The sequence below is a fragment of the Castor canadensis genome, chromosome 11 (genome assembly GCF_047511655.1).
Source record: "Castor canadensis chromosome 11, mCasCan1.hap1v2, whole genome shotgun sequence".
Lineage (NCBI taxonomy): Eukaryota > Metazoa > Chordata > Mammalia > Rodentia > Castoridae > Castor > Castor canadensis.
Genome location: NC_133396.1, coordinates 47013202 through 47034286, shown reverse-complemented (window position 1 = coordinate 47034286; position 21085 = coordinate 47013202). Strand labels below are relative to the sequence as shown.

At 37.3% G+C, this 21085-nt stretch overlaps 1 protein-coding gene and 1 non-coding gene across 10 annotated transcripts in view; one reads left to right on the top strand and one right to left on the bottom strand.

The window, feature by feature from the left end:
• The window catches only part of Smg6 (SMG6 nonsense mediated mRNA decay factor), a 266332-nt gene that overhangs the window by 159542 nt on the left and 85705 nt on the right, over window positions 1-21085 (top strand). The window lies entirely within an intron of this gene.
• Window positions 1087-1159, bottom strand: Trnaa-agc (transfer RNA alanine (anticodon AGC)). Its single transcript has one exon. It is a non-coding gene; the product is annotated as a tRNA-Ala (tRNA).

Below are 21085 nucleotides of genomic sequence, written 5' to 3'. Positions count from 1 at the left end.
CAAGGTATAGGCCCTGAGTATGAATTTCACAAAAGCCCTATGAGAATTTGAAGTATGGAAAAGAATTTACCAAGGATAACACAGTTAAGAATGATAGAATCAAATCCAGGTAATCCAAGTCTAGAGCACACACTTTAAATATAAATATAGTAGTAGAGTAGTTGAACAAAACATATTAACTTAGTACATCCAGTTCTTCTCTTGACTGTAATAGTTTTATTTTTATTAGAAGTTTAATTTCTCACTAAGAACTTAGGGACCATTAACTTGGTTTGAGGAAGACTGTCTGAATAGTTCCTGAGAATGAACAAAGAAGTGTAAACTGATACTAATGGAATAGGACCCTTTGTTTGAATTTACCTGCATCTTCCTTTCTGGGTTGGATGTTCTTTAAATCTTGAAATGTCCTGGATTCACAGACACCTGAGTGTCTAAGTCATCTTTGGAGAGAGAATTTGATTTTTTTTTTTTTTTTTTTAGGCAAACCCTTGAAAGTGTTCTAAGAGGTGTTCTCATTTTGGAAGTGATCTAAGAATACTAGTAGTGCAAAACAAAAAAATTTAAAACTTAAAAAAAAAAAAAAGAAAGAGCAAATACTAATAGTGCAACATCTAAGGACCAGAAAATCAACAAAATGTCCCTGACTCCAAATTTTGTAGGGAGGATTGCTTATAGGTGAATAGTGATGCTTGGAGTTGGCTGATGGGGACGGCTGATAGATTAAAAACCTGAAAGTCAGTTATGTAAGCATACCTGCCTGCCTGTCTACACACACATGCACACGCACATGCACATGCACACACACATGCGATCTTTGGTACAAGACTTAATTCTTATTTATTTACTTATTTATTTATTCATTCATTTATTTTTGCAGTACTGGGATTTGAACTCAGGGGGCGCCTACACCTTGAGCCACTCTACCAGCCCTTTTTTTTTGTGAAGGGTTTTTTCAAGATAGGGTCTCCTGAATTGTTTGCCTGGGCTGACTGCAAACTGTGGTCCTCCTGATCTGCCTCCTGACTAGCTAGGATTACAGTCATGAACCCACCAACACCCAGCTTTATTTTTACTTATTTATTTTTTTGATGGCACTGAGGTTTGAACTCAGGGCCTCATGCTTGCTAGGCAGGCACTCTACCACTTGAGCCACTCCACCAGCCCTGGTACAAGACTTAGTAAAATGCGGTCACAATTAAAAATTAAAATTGGTAAGAAGAGGATTGCTATAATTAGAATAAAACTATTGTGATAAACTTCTGTCTTAGTACTTTCTACCCCATCCTTTTTAATTTTTTACTAATCTCTCAAATATGTAAAATAATATATATTCTTTAATAATTTTAGATACATGAAATTGTATTTAATAACTTTACTTTTATTAATGAACTTACTGATACATAATTTTCAGTACAATTCATACATTTCATGCACTGATGTGTTACACCTGAGTAAGGACCACTCCAACCAAGATAGATAATACTTCCATCTCCCCAAAATGTTTCCGAGTACCACTATTTCCTGTCCCACTCTCTGCCCCAGCCAACCGCTGGTCAAATTATTCTTAGTATAGACTAGATTTGCCATTCTAGAATTTCATATAAATGGAATCTTTTAGTATGCTCTTCTTTGTCCTTTCTCTCAGCATAGTGTCTATGAGATTCATCCATGCCATTGTGTTGTGTTATTTCAGTAGTTCATTCCCTTTTATTGATGAATAATTCCATTTTATGGACATAGCACTCTTTGTCAATTTACTTAATGATGGATCCTGGGGTTGCTTTATGTTTTGGCTGTTAGGAATAAAGATTCTGTGTACATTAATTTATGAATCTTTTGTGAACATATGTTGTAATTTCTTTTGAGTAAATATCCAGGAGTACATTATATAATTATCATATGATAAGTATGTATCTTAACTTTAAAAGAAGCTGCCAATGTACAATTTTACATTCCCAGTTAGCAATGTATGAGAGTTCTAGTTGCTTCATATCCTTGCCAATACTTGTTATTTCTAATCTTTATAGTTTTAACCATGCTAATAAATGTGAAGTAGTATTTCATTTTAGTTTCAATTAGCATTTTCCAGATTTATGAGAGGTATCTTTCCTTGGATTTATTGACAGTTCACATATAGATGCTCCTTGACTTAAAACAGAGTTATATCCTAGCAAATTTATTGTAACTTGAAAATATTCTAAGTCAAAATGTACTTAATACATTTAACCCACCGAATATCAGAGGTCAACAACACAGTATGCTGAAGAGTATCAGGTGTTTTATCACTAGCTTGGGGAAAAGATCAAAAATTAAAATTTGAAATGCAGTTTCTACTGAATGTGCATTGTTCCCATAACATGATAATGTCAAAAAATTGTAAGTTGAACCATCATAAGTTGGGGACTGTGTCCTTATTTGGGAAATGTTCAAATCTGTTGGCAAGTTTTAAACATTATGGTTTTAATTGAGTTGTAAAAGTCATTTATATATCCTTTATATATTCTGGGCACAAATATTTGGCAGATAGGTCTGAGTATTTCTTATAGTGTGTAGCTGGTTTGTCTTTTTGTTTGTTTACATAGTCTTGAAAACCAAAATTATTTCACTTTGATGGAAGTTCATATTTTCAAATTTTTCCTTTATTATTAGTGCCTTTTTGTATTAGAAATCTTCCTCTTAACCCCAAAGTCATGAAGATTTTTCTCCAGTGATTTTAGTGTTATAATTCATTTCTGTCTTCTCCTCCCCCTTCCCCCCTCCCCCCTCCTCATTCCTCCTCATTCCTCCTCATTCCTCCCTTGTTTTGTGTAATTTGTCTTCTCTTAGTTTTCTTATGTTTTAAATCTTACTATAGTGTATTAATATTTCTGCCTAAACAGTTGTATTTTAGTAAAATATGAACAAAAGGAAAACAAAGACTTGTATATTTATTTACTTATTTATGGGTTTTTCTTTTCTGTAGATCTAAGTTTCCATATGTTATCTTCAGCCTATATTAGCAGGTTATCTAATGACAAATTCCCATAGCTTTTGTTTATCTAAAAATGTGTCTATTTTTTCCATCTTTTGTTTTTTCAACTGCATATGGAACTATGGACTGAAGGATTTTTTTCTTTCAGCACACTTTCAGGGTATTCTTTTATCATCTCTTCCACTTTTTTTTTTTTTTTTTGGTCGTTGTTGTTTTAGCAGTACTGGGGTTTGAACTCAGGGCTTCACACTTATCAGGCAGGCGCTCTACTGCTTGAGCCACTCAGCCAGCCCACCAGTAGATCTGTGCCCTTCTTTGTAATGTTTTGTTTGGGACTCTTTGAATTTTTTCTTTTTAACTTTGGTTTTTAGAAGTTTGAGATGTGTGTTAGGTCTAGTTCTTTTTACGTTTATTCTGCTTGATATTCACTGAGCCTCTTAGATCTGTAAGTTGATGGTTTTCATCAAATTTGGAACCTCTTTCAGATGATATTCTTTTTTTCTGCCCCATTTACCCTCTCTTTTTTTTTTCTTTTTTCTCTCTTCTCTTTTTGGAATTCTGATTATATGTATGTTAGACATTTTGATATAGTCCCATAAATTTGTAAGACTCCTCTTTTTCTTCACTTTTTTTTTTCTCTATTTTTCAGATTTCTTGATCTCCCTTCAAGTTCAGTGACTCCTTCTTCTACCTTTTCTTCCTCTTTTTTTTTTTTTTTTTATAGTGCTGGAAATTGAACCCAGGGCCTCATGTTTGCTAGGCAAGCACTCTTACACTGAGCTATAGCTCCACCCCCTCTTCTACCATTTCATCTAGTGAATTTTTTATTTCATCATTTTGTTTTTCAGATCATGAATTCCTACTTTGTTCTTTTTTATAATGTACTTTTCTCTTTTGGCATTTCCTATTAGTTCACTCATTAAAACTGTATTTTTGTGCTGGGTGCGATGGCACATTCCTATAAACCCAGAACTCAGGAGTGCAAATTTAAGGCCAGCCTGGGGTTAAAAACAAACAAATGACTATACTTTCCCTTAATCCTTTGAAAGTCTTCCCCATTAATATATTGGCCATATTTATAATAGCTGCTTCAAAGTCTTTGCTGGTTAATTCCAACATCTGAGCCACCTTACATTTACTTTCTATTAAATACATTATCCCATTTCTTTGTGTCTAGTGATTTTTGTTTAACATGAACGTACATTGTATCTTCCAGTCCACAGAGATTCTGGATCTTGTTATTTTCCTCTGGAGAGTATTTTTGTTGTTACTGTTTTACTGTTTTTTGCTTTGTTTTGTCTTTCTTTTCTTTCTTTTTTGGTGATACCAGAGTTTGAACTCAGGACCTTGCTGTTTACTAGGCAGGTGCTCTACCATTTGAGCCATGCCCCCAGCCCAAAAGTATTTCTTTAAATTTCATTTTAGCTGAGAGTTAAAGTACTCTCTGATCATCCCAAGCCTGTGTATTCTTGGTTTTTGCACATTATCGATGAAGATATATAGAAACCCAGGATGTTTTCTAACTTTCGATAATTTGACAATAGTCATCCTCCAACCCATGTCTCTGTAGTTTTTGTTTCTGTTAGTATAGGTTTAGATTAGGTCTAATTGCAGGGTATGGTCCTTACTCCTAAAATGTGGCTACTCTGGAGTCTCAACTGGATGCTGAGTGTTAACAGTGTTAAAAATCTCTTCACTCTGGCAGTGTCATAACTCCAGCTCCATCATCACCAGACAGTGCCCTTTCTCTAGCTCTGCCAGACCTCTAATATCTCTCTGTTCTACTCTCAGCCCCAGCTGTACTCTGGAAAATTGTGGTAATACTAGCCAGTCCAAACATCACCAGCGTATTCACTGAGGATTCTTACTTTGTGCCCTTTCTTTGCATAATTTCATCCTGTCCATTTCCTTACAGATTCTAGCCACTTTGACCTCTTCAGCTCAGCAGGACCACCATAATTGGTTTGGGATTAAACTTCTGTGTCATGGTTGGAAATTATAGGTTCCTTTCATGAGTTTCTCTTCTCTCAGGGATCAACTTATACTGCCTATTGTCCACTGCCTAAGAAATTGTTGCCTCATATATAGCTGTTTATGGAGGGAGAACTAGTCTGTTACCAGTTACTCCTTAAGTTCAAAAGTAGAAAGTAGCCTATCTTTACTTTTGAATTATAAAGGTAGTTCATACTTTCTATAATAATACAGTTTAGAACTATTGAGAATAAGTGTATGAGTCCTTCCCTTCTAAAGATAATTGCTATTAACAGTGTGATAACTATCCTTTCGGACATATACACACAATAATAGTTTTTCTAATAAAATTAAAGTGCATGCTACATGTACATTACTTTTTTCTCTTAATACATCTTGGGACTCTTTCTAAATCAGATATAAATCTATATTCTTTTTCAGAGTTGCTTCATATTCATTATATTGGTATGATGTAATTTATCTATTTGTCTATTAATTGATATGTAGTTTCATCCAATTTTTGTTATTACAAACAGTATTGGAATGAACTTCCTTATACTTAAGTCTTTGTATATATATGGCACTGTTTCTGGAAATTGCTTTGTCAAAGGACATTATTTTCGTTTACTATTTTAGCAAATACTACCAAATTGTCCTCCAAAGTGATCATACCATTTACACTCCCACCAGTAGTGTATAAATGTCTCTTTTCTGGTGCTGTCATCAACACTATGTATATTATCAGTATTTAAATTTCTGCTACTCTCGGTAAAAAAATATATGTATATATCACTTTAATTGCCCTTTGTTTAATAGTAGAATAAATGATCTGTGTATTTATTGTCTGTATGTAGTCTGTGTGTGTGTGTGTGTGTATCTTCCTTGCACATTTATGGCCTTGCCCATTTTTATACAGTTATTATTATTCTTATCATTGACATGTAGGAGTTCTTTATATACTGTATATAGTTATATTTTGCTTTATAAATTGCAAATATTTTGTCTGGGTCAGTGGCTTGTTTTTATAATCTTGATTATATTTTTTTACAATGTACAACTTAATATTTTTATAGAGGCAAATTTGTGTGTTTTCCTATGTGACCTCTTGGTTTTTTTGTCATGTTTCCTTCATCCCTGTACCCACCTACTATCCTTCTTCCTATTTGTTTAATTTGGTTCCTCTAAAAAGAAAGTTTGTGATTAACAAGGTACACCATGATTTACCCAGGCTTCCATTGGAATTTTGACTATAAAATGGGGACTTGCCATTTTTAATTACTCTACATATTCCAGAATAGCTATCATTTAGAACAAAGGCTTTTGGGGTTTGATGTTTTTGTAGACATTTTTTAATACCACTATTATCAGTGACAGGAAAAATGGATCTTTAGATGCCTAAGAGTAAGTTTAAGTGTTTCTAAACTCAGAAATAAGCAGATGAAATCATGTAAAAACCTCATTTGTAGTGAATGCTTATCTAGCAATATTTTTTTTTTGACCCAAGTATGCCCCCTCCTCCAGTGAGAAAGAGAAAAATGAGAAACTGTTCTTAATTCTAGAGTACAGAGAAAAACGTGGTTTGCATATGTTCAACAACCAAGCATTGGAAGGTTAAAATTGCGCAATGAGTATAGGTTGAGCAATTGCTTAACAAGGCATACATGGTGGTGGTGGGGGGGGGGAGTCCTTTGCTCTTGTGCAATTAGGGAACTCCAGAGCTGCCTAGATAGGGGATTTCCTTTTTATTTCTTACATACCAACTAAAAATTCACTTTTTCTCTTCTTTTCAATGTTTCTGTCTTCATTATTTTCTTGAATTCCTACTTGTGGTTTCTATTTTTTTTCTTCTTATTCTTTCTCTTAAGGGAGTCATAACACATCTTTGTGTCCCCACCTCTGTGACTTTGATTAGAAATTACATAGCAGGGCCAACTAGTGGTGGAAAAAGGAGTTTAAGAATTTAGGAGTTTTTTTTTTTTTTTTTGTACTGGAGTTTGAACTCAGGGCCTCATGCTTACTAAGAACCACTCCACCAGCCCTTTTTGTGTTGGGTATTTTCAAGATAAGGTCTTGTGAACTGTTTGTCTGACTGGCCTCAAACCATGATCTTCCTGATCTCTGCCTCCTGAGTAGCTAGGATTACAGGTGTGAGCCACCTACATTCAGCTGGTTTAGGAGTTTTCAGTATAGCTTCTTCTCACAAATGCAACACTCATCTGGTTATGTGTTTGAAATATAGGTTACTAATCAGCCTGACTTCTTTGGATTAGAATTTTGTAGACTTTGTAATAAGGTCTTTTTTTTTTTCCTGTTTTGCTTTTAATAGTGACCAATACCTCCAGATGAAGATCAGCTGCAGACTTTACTAGAAAGTAAAGCTAAACTTTAAGCAGAAAGCATAGGAGCCAACCAATAAGATCCAGAGCTAGACAGGACTTGTTTTGGCAAAAGGAAAATCCTTATTTTCTCCCCTCTTCCCTTTAACCTGCTCAGCCACACTCATGTACTTCATATTCATAAGCATGCTTCCAATTCTGATTCTCTTCCACTTACCTTTGTGGTGAGGATACTAGAATCTGTTCACCCTCATCTTTGCTATGTTCCAGAGGACAGGAGAGGTAGGTGGGTCAGAGTGCCAGAAAAGCAGAAGTTAAGTATGCAGATTTCATAGCTGCATGTATGAGTGTTTGTTGGGCAGGGAACTTCTAATGGAAAACATTTGTGTTGCATCAAAAACAGAGCGAGGCCTGGTTAGAGTCTGTCTGCTCTGTCTGTCAGTCTGTTCCCTACTAGCACTAGTCATTGTTCTCCTGGGAGTCTCAGGCGAATTGTGGTTTCTTCTGCTCTTGCCTCCCCCTAATCTTGCCAGAGTTTTTGTGTCATGGGTGGCCCATGCACATTTTGAAGTGAGGCAGCAAGGGTAGTGACTAATGGCTCTGAAGGTACTCAAGCACACATATGGGCTTTGGGATCCTTAGGGGGCTAGTCTGAGGAGGGGGAAGGGTCTATAGCAAAGAGCATGCTGAGGCTCATGCAGGTAGGATTTTTTTTTTTTTTTTTTTTTTTTTGGTAGTACTGGAGTTTGCCCTCAGGGCCTCGAGTTTATTAGACAAGTGCTCTACCTCTTGAACCACACCTCTAGTCCTTTATGCTTTAGTTATTTTTCAGGTAGAATCTTGTGGTTTTTTGTCAGGCCAGCCTCAGACCATGATCCTCCTACCTACACTTTCCAAGTAGCTGGGATTACAGGGGTGAAGCACAACACCTGGCTTATTTTGTTGAGATTGGGGGGGGGCTCTCACTAACTTTTTGCCCATGCTAGCCTTGAATCTTGATCCTTCTGATCTCTACCTCCTGAGTAGCTGGAATTATATATGTGTGCCACTGCCCCTCCCCTTCCCCACTGTAGAAGCTTTTTTAGTTCAAGCTTTCATTGCTAGCAAGCACAAACCAGAAGAATGGAGACAAGAGTTTAGAAAGCTTGCTGTTTGGGCTTGTCATTTCATTTGTAAATGCTCCTCAGGGATGCACCTGGTGCCCAAGCTTGCATCTGACAGGCTGATGTCAATCAGGTTGTGTGACTGGATCCCCTTTGGGAAATACAGAAGAGAAAGTGCTAATTTCCCTGAGGATAGTGTCACTCCAAGATATGAAAGGACTTGTAATTTAAGCTTTCTTTTTTTCCCCTGCTAGTCCCCCTGAAATTCACATTTGTTCATCATTTAAAAAAAAAGAAAAGAAAACAATAAAATAGCAGCAACTTGGTTGACAGTTTTCACAGTCCCCAAGAAGGTACCTCACCAATGTGGTTTTCACATTTTCAGGTTTTTGGCTGATGGATAAGATTGAGCAGAAATGCTTCTTCCCCCAGTAACAATACATTCAGATGCAGGATCAGGAGTGTGTGGATTAAAACCAGACGTGGATGATTAATAGTTTTGCTTATAGAGGTAGACATGGCAGCTTCCTCCATTTAAATAAAAAAGCTCTTTCTTTGCATTTGTATGTATGCATGTGCTTACATGCTTGTGCTCTTGAAGGTGTGATAGCTTAGTTATAGTTTCCAAGTATTTCCTTCTCTTTCGAAGCACCCAAGAAGCACTAGATGGACTATGCTGTGAAGCAGAAGTGTGAAGATCAGCCACTACAGTGGGAGTGGGAATATGTTCTTTTTTCAAGCTAACGGCTGTCACAGCTCTCCATACTACTGTAATACACATCTTTATCCACCAGACCTACTTAATCTCTGTGATCACATGACCTTACAAGAAGTGCCCATCTCCATCATTTTATTAGTAGATATTAAAAGAAACTTTATAATTACCTGGGTACTTATGTTTTTGACCTCACTCACTGAAAACATGACAGATTGCTTAGAGTATACTTTTAATGAGAGATTGGCAGGTGTTTATTTATTACTAAAAATGTGTTGGAGGATTTATTTTTATTAGGGTCTGTACCTATTAACCCATTCAGGCCAGGAGTCCTCCAGTTAGCCTAGACCTCTTATTTCCCCTGTGATTTAAACTTTGCTGTTTGTAGAACAGAAACCTCTGCCCAAATGAAACAGGAAATGAAAGGGGAGGAGGAAAACCAGGCTGGGACTTGGTATCTTTTTATCTACATAAAGAAGGTTGTTTTGTCTCTGCAACAATGAAAAAGTTGGGGCACAAAGAGCATAAAATTCCTTTTATTCCAACAGAAAGTTGAGTCTGTTTTAATGTTGCTTTTAAGTTGGGGGTAAAAGTGGGCTGTCTCAGCCTTGTCACATCCTAATCGAATCCCTAACTATTCTCATTCACGGAATAAAGTGATGTTCCTCTAGTTCACCGCTTCCCCAAGGACCAAGATTAGTTCATTTACAGTTTTGACAGATGCACGCAGTTAGGTAACCATCACTACAATTAAAACATCAAGCATTTCCATCACTCCCCAAAATTCTCTCATGAAATCAGCCCCTCTCTCTGCCTCTAATCCCTGGCAACTTTTTGTCTGTTTCCTGTCTCCACAACTTTGCTTTTTCCAGAATGTCACTGTACAATATGTAGTAGCTTTTTCAGGTTGTTTTCTTTCATATAGCATAGTGCATTTGAGATTCATCCATGTTGTTACCTGTATCAGTAATGCATTTTATTGTTACTGCAGAGTAGTACTCCATCATATAGGTATGCCACAATTTGTTTATCCATTCACCAGTTAAGAACAGTTGTGCTGTGTGCACTTTTTGGTAATTAGGGATAGAACTGCTGTAAATATTTGTGCATAGATTTTTATATGAACTCAAGTTTTCATTTTTCTTGGATCAGTGCCTATGAATGAAATGGATAGTTCATGTATTAAATGTATGTTTAACTTTGTTAGAAACTGCCAAGCTGTTTTCCAGAGTGACTGTATGATTTTGCATCCCCATCATCAGTTCATGAGAATTCCAATTTTTCTGTATCCTTGTCACTATTTGGTACTATCAGGATTTTTTTCATTTGTTTTTCTTTAAGTCATTGTAATAACTGTCTTATTGTGATTTTAATTTGTATTTCTCTAGTCGTTAATGATATTAAGCATCATTTCATGTGTTTATTTGCTAGTTGTAAATCTTCTTTGTATATCTCTTCATATCTTTTGCCTATTTTTAAATTGGATAGTTTGGGTTTTTTTACTGTGTCTTGAGATATGTGTTACTGATATTTTCTCTCAACTGTGGCTTGTCTTTTACTTCAGAGACTAAGTTTTGACTGATTAAATGATGAGAGCTATAGGTTTCAGACTCTCTTGGTAGAGGAAAGTAAGGAAAATGAGACCTTAGTCAGCAGAAAGATGTGAGGACCACCCCTTTTGAAGCTGTTTATTTAAAATAAAAGAAGGAGGAAAGGGGTGAGCCAAGATTGAGTTGTGCAGACAGATTTCCAAAGCTTTTTTCTTTACTTCCTTCCCTCTCTCTCGTCCCTACCTCTGATGTAGATTCTGAGCTTCTACCTTCAACTGGGTTGTTTACTTCCTGCTATCACTCCACAGAGCCATTGAGACCTCCCCAGCTCTGGAAAACTCAAACAGAATAGGGAGGCCAGCTTCTTGTCCAGAGTAGGTATCAGAGTGAAGTCATTTTTGATAAGTAATCATTCCATGCCCTAAAGCAATAGTCTCCAAAGAGCCTCCCGCTTTGAAGAGCTGCTTTCAGCCTCAGCTGGACTCTACAAACAAGCATCTGCATAGCCTAGTCAGGGCTGTGCCACATAGGGTTCTAATATGAGAACAAATTGGCAGCCACAGACAGCCCCCTGAGGCAATGGAATTCAGTTCTCAGAATATACATTAAATGTGGATGAGATATTTATTTATCATGGGACTCTTTCAGTTGTGTGGAATTCTTTCTAGAAGGAAGCCCACTTAGGTACAGGGCAGAAAATATGTCCTACCCCATTGAACAAAAGTCAAGAGAAGATACTCTGTGGAATACTGCTACTTTGTTTGTTACAGGGTCTCACTATGTAATCCAGGCCAATGTCCAACTCCAGATCTTGCCTCCACCTCCTGAGTGCTGGGATTACAGGCTTGTACCACAGTACTCAACAAATCTTGTCACTTTTTGGGGGAGGAGGGCGAAATACTGGGGTTTGAACTCAGGGCCTGTACTTAAGCCACTCCACTAGCCCTTTTATTTTGTCAAGGGTTTTTTCGAGATAAGGTCTCACAAACATTTTTCTAGGGTTGAGTTTGAACTGCAGTCCTCCTTATCTCTGCCTCCTGAGTAGCTAGGGTTACAGGTGTGAGCCACTGGCACCCAGCTTCTTGTCACTTTTTAATTGCAGATTTCTGTTGAGGCATTTTTCCTAAATAGCATTTGTTACTGACTAGACAGCAGAGTTTTTCTTTCTACACATGACATGAATCACTAACACTGCATGTGATGGTCAGAGTCCCACTATAGTACTGGAGGTTTGTCCATTTCTCCAGGATAATGGCTTCTGGTCAAGACTCTGCCTTCTGACCCCAGTAGGAGTGATGTGTACAGAGAAGAATTTCTGACCCTTCACTAATCTCAGTTATTTGAATGCCTTTTTGTAAACAAAGCAGCAGCTTGTAGGCAGCCTTAAAGTTTTTCTTTTTCTTCTCATGAAGGCACAGATTTCTCTTTTTACTAAGGAGAAGTAAATTTAATTGAAGATAAACTTCAATAATAGTGCACATTGCTTTAAAAACAGGAGGGATTAAAAACAAGTTCTGCAGTAAATCCATAAATCTGAAATCTAAGGGAAATGATCCCATTTAGAAAGCCCTACTGGTGGTGCTGTGGCTGGTTTGTGGAGCAATGCAGATTGAGGAGTGAAAAAAAACCTGTAGTCTTGAAAGATGACAGGCTTCTTAATTGATGTCCATTTCATCTGGTGCTATGCCAGCTTACGTTGGCCCAAGTCCAGCGTTCCTGTAATTTGGGAGCCAGGTGTGAAGCATTTTTGTTCCATCTTGTTCCCCGGCATCTACAGAAACCTCACACATCTCATTTGAGGCAGCAGCACTCTGTAGGAGCAGATGTACAGGTAGAAGTGGAAGGAAGTGTCAAAGCTGGGTTGTAGATATTAAAAAAGGAAAAAAATCTTCCTTCACAAGTGATATCTGGGCTTGTGAGTTAGGGAAAAGGTATTTCACAGTCTCAGTGTAAGGTGTAACTATTAAGTATCCTAATTAGACTGACACTCATTTGTGATTTTTTTTTAAAACATGTCTTAATAGACCTAGACAGAAATCTTTCATGATTTGTTATTGTCTGACTCTGGAAATAGCATATAGAGTACAATGTAAAGAAAATCTCAGCTTGGCATGGCTCAAGTGATAGACCACTTTCCTAACAAGTATGAGACCCTGAATTAAAACCTTAGTACCACAAAAAACAAACAAACAAAAAACCAACAACAAAAAAGAAGATCTCAAGATGGACATTGGAATTGGGCCTGATCACTTCCACCATGGCATCTAAGAGCCAAGGGAACATAAGCACCTGAGAAATTAGTTATCCCTGACTGGATAGGAACATAACTGTGTTCTTTGGAAATGTTGATAAACACAGTAGAAAACTCTTAATAGTATCTGTCCATTGTGTTGATAATAGGCTCTTAATGCTGTGGACTATGAGTACAAGAGGCCAAAGATCTTCCCAGAATCTAACCTGTATCCTTTCTAGCCTTCATGATAAACTGAACATTAATGAACAGGCAGTTCTGCCCTTTAGGATTACAAAGCATGAGCAGGATCTTCCCTGTGGGAACATTAAGACCTCTGGACATAGAATTTAGATGTTGGCATTGGAGCTGGGTACCAGTGGCTCACGCCTGTAATCCTAGCTGCTCAGGAGGCAGAGATCAAGAGGTTCACAGTTCAAAGCCAGTCCAGACAAATAGTTCATGAGACCCTATTTCTAAAATACCCATCACAAAAAGAGCTGGCAGAGTGGCTCGAGGTGAAGACCCTGAGTTCAAGCCTTAGTACCACAAAAAAAAAAAAAAAAGAAAGAAATGGTATTGGTGCTTTGCCGTTGACTTTTTTTTCTTTTCTTTTTTTTTTTTTGGTGGCACTAATAATTGAACCCAGGGCCTCACACAAGGCTAGGCAAGTGCTCACTAAGCTAAACCCCCAGCCCTGACTTAGATTTGATAAAAGGGAAGTTTTAGTTTTCCACAACTAAGAGGACCTAACCCCCTTAGTTAGACAACTGAAAGAGTCCTTTGTGGTTCCTCCTTTTAACTCTGGATCTCACACAGACAAAGCTGAAGATAGTCTTTGGCCTTAAGAATCAAATCACAATGTCCAAAAGTTCCTATAGGCATGCTTAAGGTAGCTTCTTACTCCAAATGTGCCAGAATGACAGAGAAGCCCTTGCTTCACTTGTAGCTTTTATCTGTTCTTATCTTATCAGTACCAAAAGCTGCAAAATGCAGCTCCCAGACAGTTCAAGACAGTAAGACTCTAGGAAGGGACGTTTTCCTCTATTCTAATTTCTTAAAAATATGTTCATTCTATTTTATTTTTTTATCCATTCTATTTTATTGTGGTAAAATACATAAACATTAAATTTACCATTTTAACCACTTATTTATTTATTTATTTATTTATTTATTTATTGGCCTCATGCTTGTTAGGCAGGCTCTCTACTACTTGAGCCATGCCCCATCCTTTATGCTTTAGAAATCTTTCAGAAAGGGTCTAGCACTTTTTGCCCAAGCTTGCTTCAAACCATGTGCTCCTGATCTCCATCTCCCAAGTACTGGTATTACAGGCATGAGCCACTGCCCCATCTTTTAACCATTTATAAAGTATACAGTTCTATGGCATTAAATATATGCCTTCCCCTAATGAATAGTGATGTTGAGCATCTTTTTGTGTATTTATTTGTTGTATCCTTTTGTGTGTGTATATGTGGTGCTGGGGTTTGAACCCAGGCCCTACACCTTGAGCCATTCCACCACCCCTTTTTTGTAATGGGTTTTTTCAAGATAGGGTCTTGGAAACTATTTGCCCAGGCTGGCTTCCAACCAAAATCCTTATCTCTACCTCCTGAGTAGCTAGGATTACAGGCATGAGTCACCAACACCCAGCATGTTGTATCCTTTTTTGTGCTAGGGATCAAACCCAGGGCCCTTGCACATGCTAACCAAGTACTCTGCCACTGAGCTGTATCCACCAGCCCTTATTGCATGTATACATTTAATATGATTTTTGCTTTCTCAATTGATTGGACTTGGACTGCCTGAGCTTTTCCATTTCCTTTTGAGGTAAAAGGAGGCAGAAGCAGGGTAGAATAAAAGAAGTGTCAAATTTGGGTTCTAGACCTGCCTCTGCTGTAGGTGACTTGTGTGGCCTTAGGCAATTCATATAACCTATCCGGACTCCTGTAACTTCTTCAGTAAAACAAGGAAACCTATAGCTGCCCTAAGGCTATTTCTAAGAATAAAAGTCGATCAGGTCTGTGACAGTACCTTGTAAACATTTTATGAAAGTAGTGTAGATATTATCATCTCGGGCCATTAAGTCCACTGTTGTTGAAATTCTCCATGAAACCTCACAGTAAGACAAATTTATAATCTTTTTGCCTTAGAACTGTAAGTTACCTAGGCTGCCTTAGGCTGTAAGTTTCTTTGGTAGGTGAGGGGACCAGAACACAGGTGATCTATTTATTCATATCTCTTCATGTCCCAACATGGAGTTGTCTCCGCTGAACTCAGTCAAGGGTCAAGTCCTTGATAATGTTTTTTCCCTGAAAATGACCATACAGTCTGAGCAGCTTTGTGTAGGGATGTGAATGCATTGGCCTCATTATTGACATAAAGTGAAGTATATTATGTAATTTAACAGATTCTTACTATGTGCCATTTACCCACTGGGTTCCTGCTTTTGACACATATCACCAGGTTTTACGTACATTTTGTGTTTGTCCATGTAGGATTGTGTGCTTTTGCATACATTGTTCTATTTCATTTAATTATGTCTTCTAGGTCTTGTAGGCTCTGTTTGTCCTGGTGTGTGTGTGTGTGTGTGTGTGTGTGTGTGTGTTTGCTTCACATAAGTGAAGTACATAGGGAAGGAGGCAGCATCTGAATGACTAAAAGATATATAAAACCTACTTAAGATTTAGAATGAGCGTCATTCATCTCAGGAGCCCTTGAAGAAAGTTAGAATCTGAACTCTTGTAAACCTCAGGGTGGATTGTGTCCTCCATAACTATTGTACAGACAACTAATTGAGTTCAGAGTGGGTGATCAGGAATAGGTTTTCCTCCATATGGATGCTGATCCAAAGTATACTGTCTGCATTTTCCTTGAAAAATTTTGGAGAACAGTGGGGAGACTTCAGCAAAACTTCAACTTTTACAGTTATAGGGATTTTACTTTGTTTTAGTAGCATGCGTGGTGTTCTTGATGTAATTTTGCTAAGTTATAGCATGTGAATGGTTCATTTTTGTTCAGAGAACCAGAGGAGCACTGTTAGGTAAACCCAGGAGCTGCCACCAAAGGAAGAAATGATTATCTCCTTTATCTTTTAGTTCTGTGGCTTTTCTGGGTCTGGTTCAAACGGGGTACTGACTTGTAGAGAACTGTATCTTTATTTAAATTCTTCTCTTTCTTGTATTCTGACCCTCTTTGAATTTTCCTAAAGGCCTATATCTAAAAAAACAAATGAGAAGCTGCCAGCAGTCTTGGCTCATAGGCATATTTGATAATGGTAATTAATAATAATAATAATAATAACAACAGCACAACTATGAAGTTACATAGTTATCATGTGCCAACCACCATGTTAAGAACTTTGTATGATTTCTTTTTTCTTAATGGTGCTGGGGACACCTCCAGCCCCAGATTATAACCTTTTATCTTCATAATAGTTTTAGGAAGATAAGGCATTACCGTCTCCATTTATAGAATAAGGAGACTAAAGCTTATATTGTGACTTGTGCAAAGTCACACTTTTTACTGAGTAACAGAACTGGATTTAAATCCAAGTCTATCTGATTTGAAAATCTACAACCTTAACCACTTTGTGCATGTTCCTTAATCTCAAGAAAGATGCTAACTCTCATGTGTTAGTAATTGATATGTTGTTTTTTTGTGGAGGGAGGGGAAGACTAGAGTTTGAACTCAGGGCTTTATGTCCACAAAGCAGGACACAAAGCCACAAAGCAGGACACAAAGCCACACCTCCAGTCAGTTTTCCTCTGGCTGTTTTGGAGATGGGGTCTTGTGAACTATTTGCCTAGGCTGACCTCAAACTTTGATCCTCCTGATCTCAGCCTCCCAAGTAGCTAGGATTACAGGCATGAGCCAACTGTGCCCAGCCCCATGTGTTGAGTTTGGAATAAATAAAAAATCATTTTCAAAGAAAAAAACCTACTCTATAATTTCCCTAATTTTACATGAGAAGTTTAAGACTTAGACTTTAATGGCAGCCTTCCATTTTTTATTAGTATGAGATACACTGAATGATCCTTCTTATTGACACAACACACATGCTGACTATAATCCTGAGCTTGCTTGAAAAAAAAAATTGTACAGATTTTAAGTAAATTAAAACAAAATTCTTTTGTTATTGTTCTTGGACTTTTTGTTTGGTTTGGTTTGGTTTGGTTTGGTTTTTTGAGGAGGGGGTGGTTTGCAGTTCTGGGGATCAAACCCAGGACCTTAAACATCTAGGCAAGCCCTCTACCACTGAATTGCATCCCCAATCCTTAAAAACAAGATTCTTTTTTTTTTTCTTTTTCTTTTATTATTCATATGTGCATACAAGGCTTGGGTCATTTCTCCCCCCTGCCCCCACGCCCTCCCTTACCACCCACTCCGCCCCCTCCCTCTCTCCCCACCTCCTCAATACCCAGCAGAAACTATTTTGCCCTTATTTCTAATTTTGTTGTAGAGAGAGTATAAGCAATAATAGGAAGGAACAAGGGTTTTTGCTGGTTGAGATAAGGATAGCTATACAGGGCATTGACTCACATTGATTTCCTTCTAGGTTAATTCTTTTTGATCTAACCTTTTCTCTAGTTCCTATTCCCCTTTTCCTGTTGGCCTCAGTTGCTTTTAAGGTATCTGCTTTAGTTTCTCTGTGTTAAGGGCAACAAATGCTAGCTAATTTTTTAGGTGTCTTACCTATCCTCACCCCTCCCTTGTGTGCTTTCTCTTTTATCATGTGCTCATAGCAACAATGGGATTGGACTATGAAAACAGGATTCTTGAGAACTGAGTGCCAGAGCTGGCTGGTGCTTGCCCAGATGATTTCTGTAAAATGCTGGAAACCTTCAGCTTGCACTTTTAAAAGCTTCCTGGGATGTGAGACCTACCTGAGTAAGGAATCACATAGGAAGAGCCCTACTTAACACTGAAACTCCAATAGAGGGAGACCCTCAACTGTGAGGGTGATTGAAGAACAAACCTCACTGGGAAAGTTTATGACTGCACTAACACTCCTGGAGCTTTAGTCTCAATACTGTCCATATGCTCTGAAGAACCTTCAGCAAATAGTTTAAGGTGACCTCAGGTGACTGACAGAAGCACAGACAAATCTTCACTAGAAGAATGCAGCTTCAACGTGGGCCACAAAGAATTCCCATGGAAACCAGCCCATAATCTTTAATGTCCTGAAAGAAAATAATTATCATTCTTAGCAAAACTATGTTTTAAAGCAAAGTTAAGCTGAGCACCAGTGACTCACGCCTGTGATTCTAGCTACTCAGGAGGCAGAGATAAAGAGGATAGTGGTTCGAAACCAGCCTGGGCAAATAGTTCATGAAACCCTATCTCCAAAATATCCATCATAAAATAGGGCTGGCAGACTGACTCAAGGTATAGGTTCTGAGTTCAAACCTCAATACCACCACAAAAAAAAAAAAGATAGTGAGAAAAATATATGTCTGCACAAAGACTTGTTCACTACACAGATGTTCATAGCCTCAAATTGGAAACAACCCAAATGTCCATTAACAGGCAAATACCAAACTGTAATATACAAATGCCATGGAATACTACTCAACAATGAAAAGTAATAGCTATTGATAGAATCTCAAAATCCTTACATTGCATGAAAGAAGCCAGGCCAAAAAAGAAAAGTGTACATATTGTGTGATTTCATTTTACATAGAATTTTAGAAAAGTCAAACTAATCTATAGTGAAAACAAGGTAAATCATTGATTGCTTGGATGAGGATAGAGGTAGGAGTAGATTACAAAAGGAATGAAATTTTGGGCAGTGATGGATATGTTCATTGTCTTGGTTTGGTAATAGTTCAATCTCTCACATGTGTATAAAACTGATCAGTTATATGCCTTAAACATGTGCTCAGATATTAAGATACTTTAGTTATATGCCAGTAAAATTGCAAAAAAAAAACCTAAATGGATATTTTAAACAACCTTTAGCTTAAAAAGATACATTTTATTTACTTACTAATTGCATAAGAAGAAAGAGTTTAATATCCTTTGCATTTTTAAAATAACAGATTCGAATCCCAAAACAAATAGAAGGAGAGAAATAATAAAAGTAAGAGCTGAAATCAACGAAATAGAAACCAAAAAAACCATACAAAGAATTAATGAAACAAAAAGTTGGTTCTTTGAAAAAATAAACAAGATCGACAGACCCCTGGCAAACCTGACTAAAATGAGAAGAGAAAAAACCCAAATTAGTAGAATCAGGAATGCAAAAGGGGAGATAACAACAAACACCATGGAAGTCCAGGAAATCATCAGAGACTACTTCAAGAACCTATATTCAAATAAATTTGAAAATCTTAAAGAAATGGACAGATTTCTAGATACATACGATCATCCGAAACTGAACCAAGAGGAAATTAATCACCTGAATAGATATATAACACAAAATGAAATTGAAGCAGCAATCAAGAGTCTCCCCAAAAAGAAAAGTCCAGGACCTGACGTATTCTCTGCTGAATTCTGTCAGACCTTTAAAGAAGAACTGATACCAACCCTCCTTAAACTGTTCCACGAAATAGAAAGGGAAGGAAAACTGCCAAACACATTTTATGAAGCCAGTATTACACTTAACCCAAAACCAGGCAAAGACACCTCCAAAAAGGAGAACTATAGGCCAATCTCCTTAATGAACATTGATGCAAAAATCCTCAACAAAATAATGGCAAACCAAATTCAACAACATATCAAAAAGATTATTCACCACGACCCAAGTAGGCTTCATCCCAGGAATGCAGGGGTGGTTCAACATATGAAAATCAATAAACGTAATAAACCACATTAACAGAAGCAAAGACAAAAACCACTTGATCATCTCAATAGATGCAGAAAAAGCCTTTGATAAGATCCAACACCATTTCATGATAAAAGCTCTAAGAAAACTAGGAATAGAAGGAAATTTCCTCAACATTATAAAAGCTATATATGACAAACCTACAGCCAGCATTATACTTAACGGAGAAAAACTGAAACCATTCCCTCTAAAATCAGGAACCAGACAAGGTTGCCCACTATCTCCACTCCTATTCAACATAGTACTGGAATTCTTAGCCAGAGCAATTAGGCAAGAAGAAGGAATGAAAGGAATACAAATAGGTAAAGAAACTGTCAAAATATCCCTATTTGCAGACGACATGATCCTATACCTTAAAGACCCAAAAAACTCTACTCAGAAGCTCCTACACATCATCAATAGCTATAGCAAGGTAGCAGAATATAAAATCAACATAGAAAAATCATTAGCATTTCTATACACTAATAATGAACAAACTGAGAAAGAATATATGAAAACAATCCCATTTACAATAGCTTCAAAAAAAATCAAATACCTAGGTGTAAACCTAACAAAGGATGTGAACTACCTCTACAAGGAAAACTATACACTTCTGAAGAAGAGATTGAGGAAGACTATAGAAAATGGAGAATCTCCCATGCTCATGGATTGGTAGAATCAACATAGTAAAAATGTCGATACTCCCCAAAGTAATCTACATGTTTAATGCAATTCCCATCAAAATCCCAATGACATTCATCAAAGAGATTGAAAAATCTACCGTTAAATTTATATGGACACACAAGAGGCCACGAATAGCCAAGGCAATACTCAGTCAAAAGAACAATGCAGGAGGTATCACGATACCTGACTTCAAACTATATTACAAAGCAATAACAATAAAAACAGCATGGTACTGGCACAAAAACAGACATGAAGACCACTGGAACAGAATAGAGGACCCAGATATGAAGCCACACAACTATAACCAACTTGTCTTTGGCAAAGGCGCTAAAAATATACGATGGAGAAAAAGCAGCCTCTTCAACAAAAACTGCTGGGAAAACTGGTTAGCAGTCTGCAAAAAACTGAAACTAGATCCAGGTATATCACCCTATACCAATATGAACTCAAAATGGATCAAGGATCTTAACATCAGACCCCAAACTCTAAACTTGATACAGGAAAGAGTAGGAAATACTCTGGAATTAGTAGGTATAGGTAAGAACTTTCTCAATGGAACCCCAGCAGCACAACAACTAAGAGCATAGATAAATGGGACCTTATAAAACTAAAAAGCTTCTGTTCATCAAAAGAAATGGTCTCTAAACTGAAAAGAATAGCCACAGAGTGGGAGAAAATATTTGCCAGCTACACATCAGACAAAGGACTGATAATGAGAAT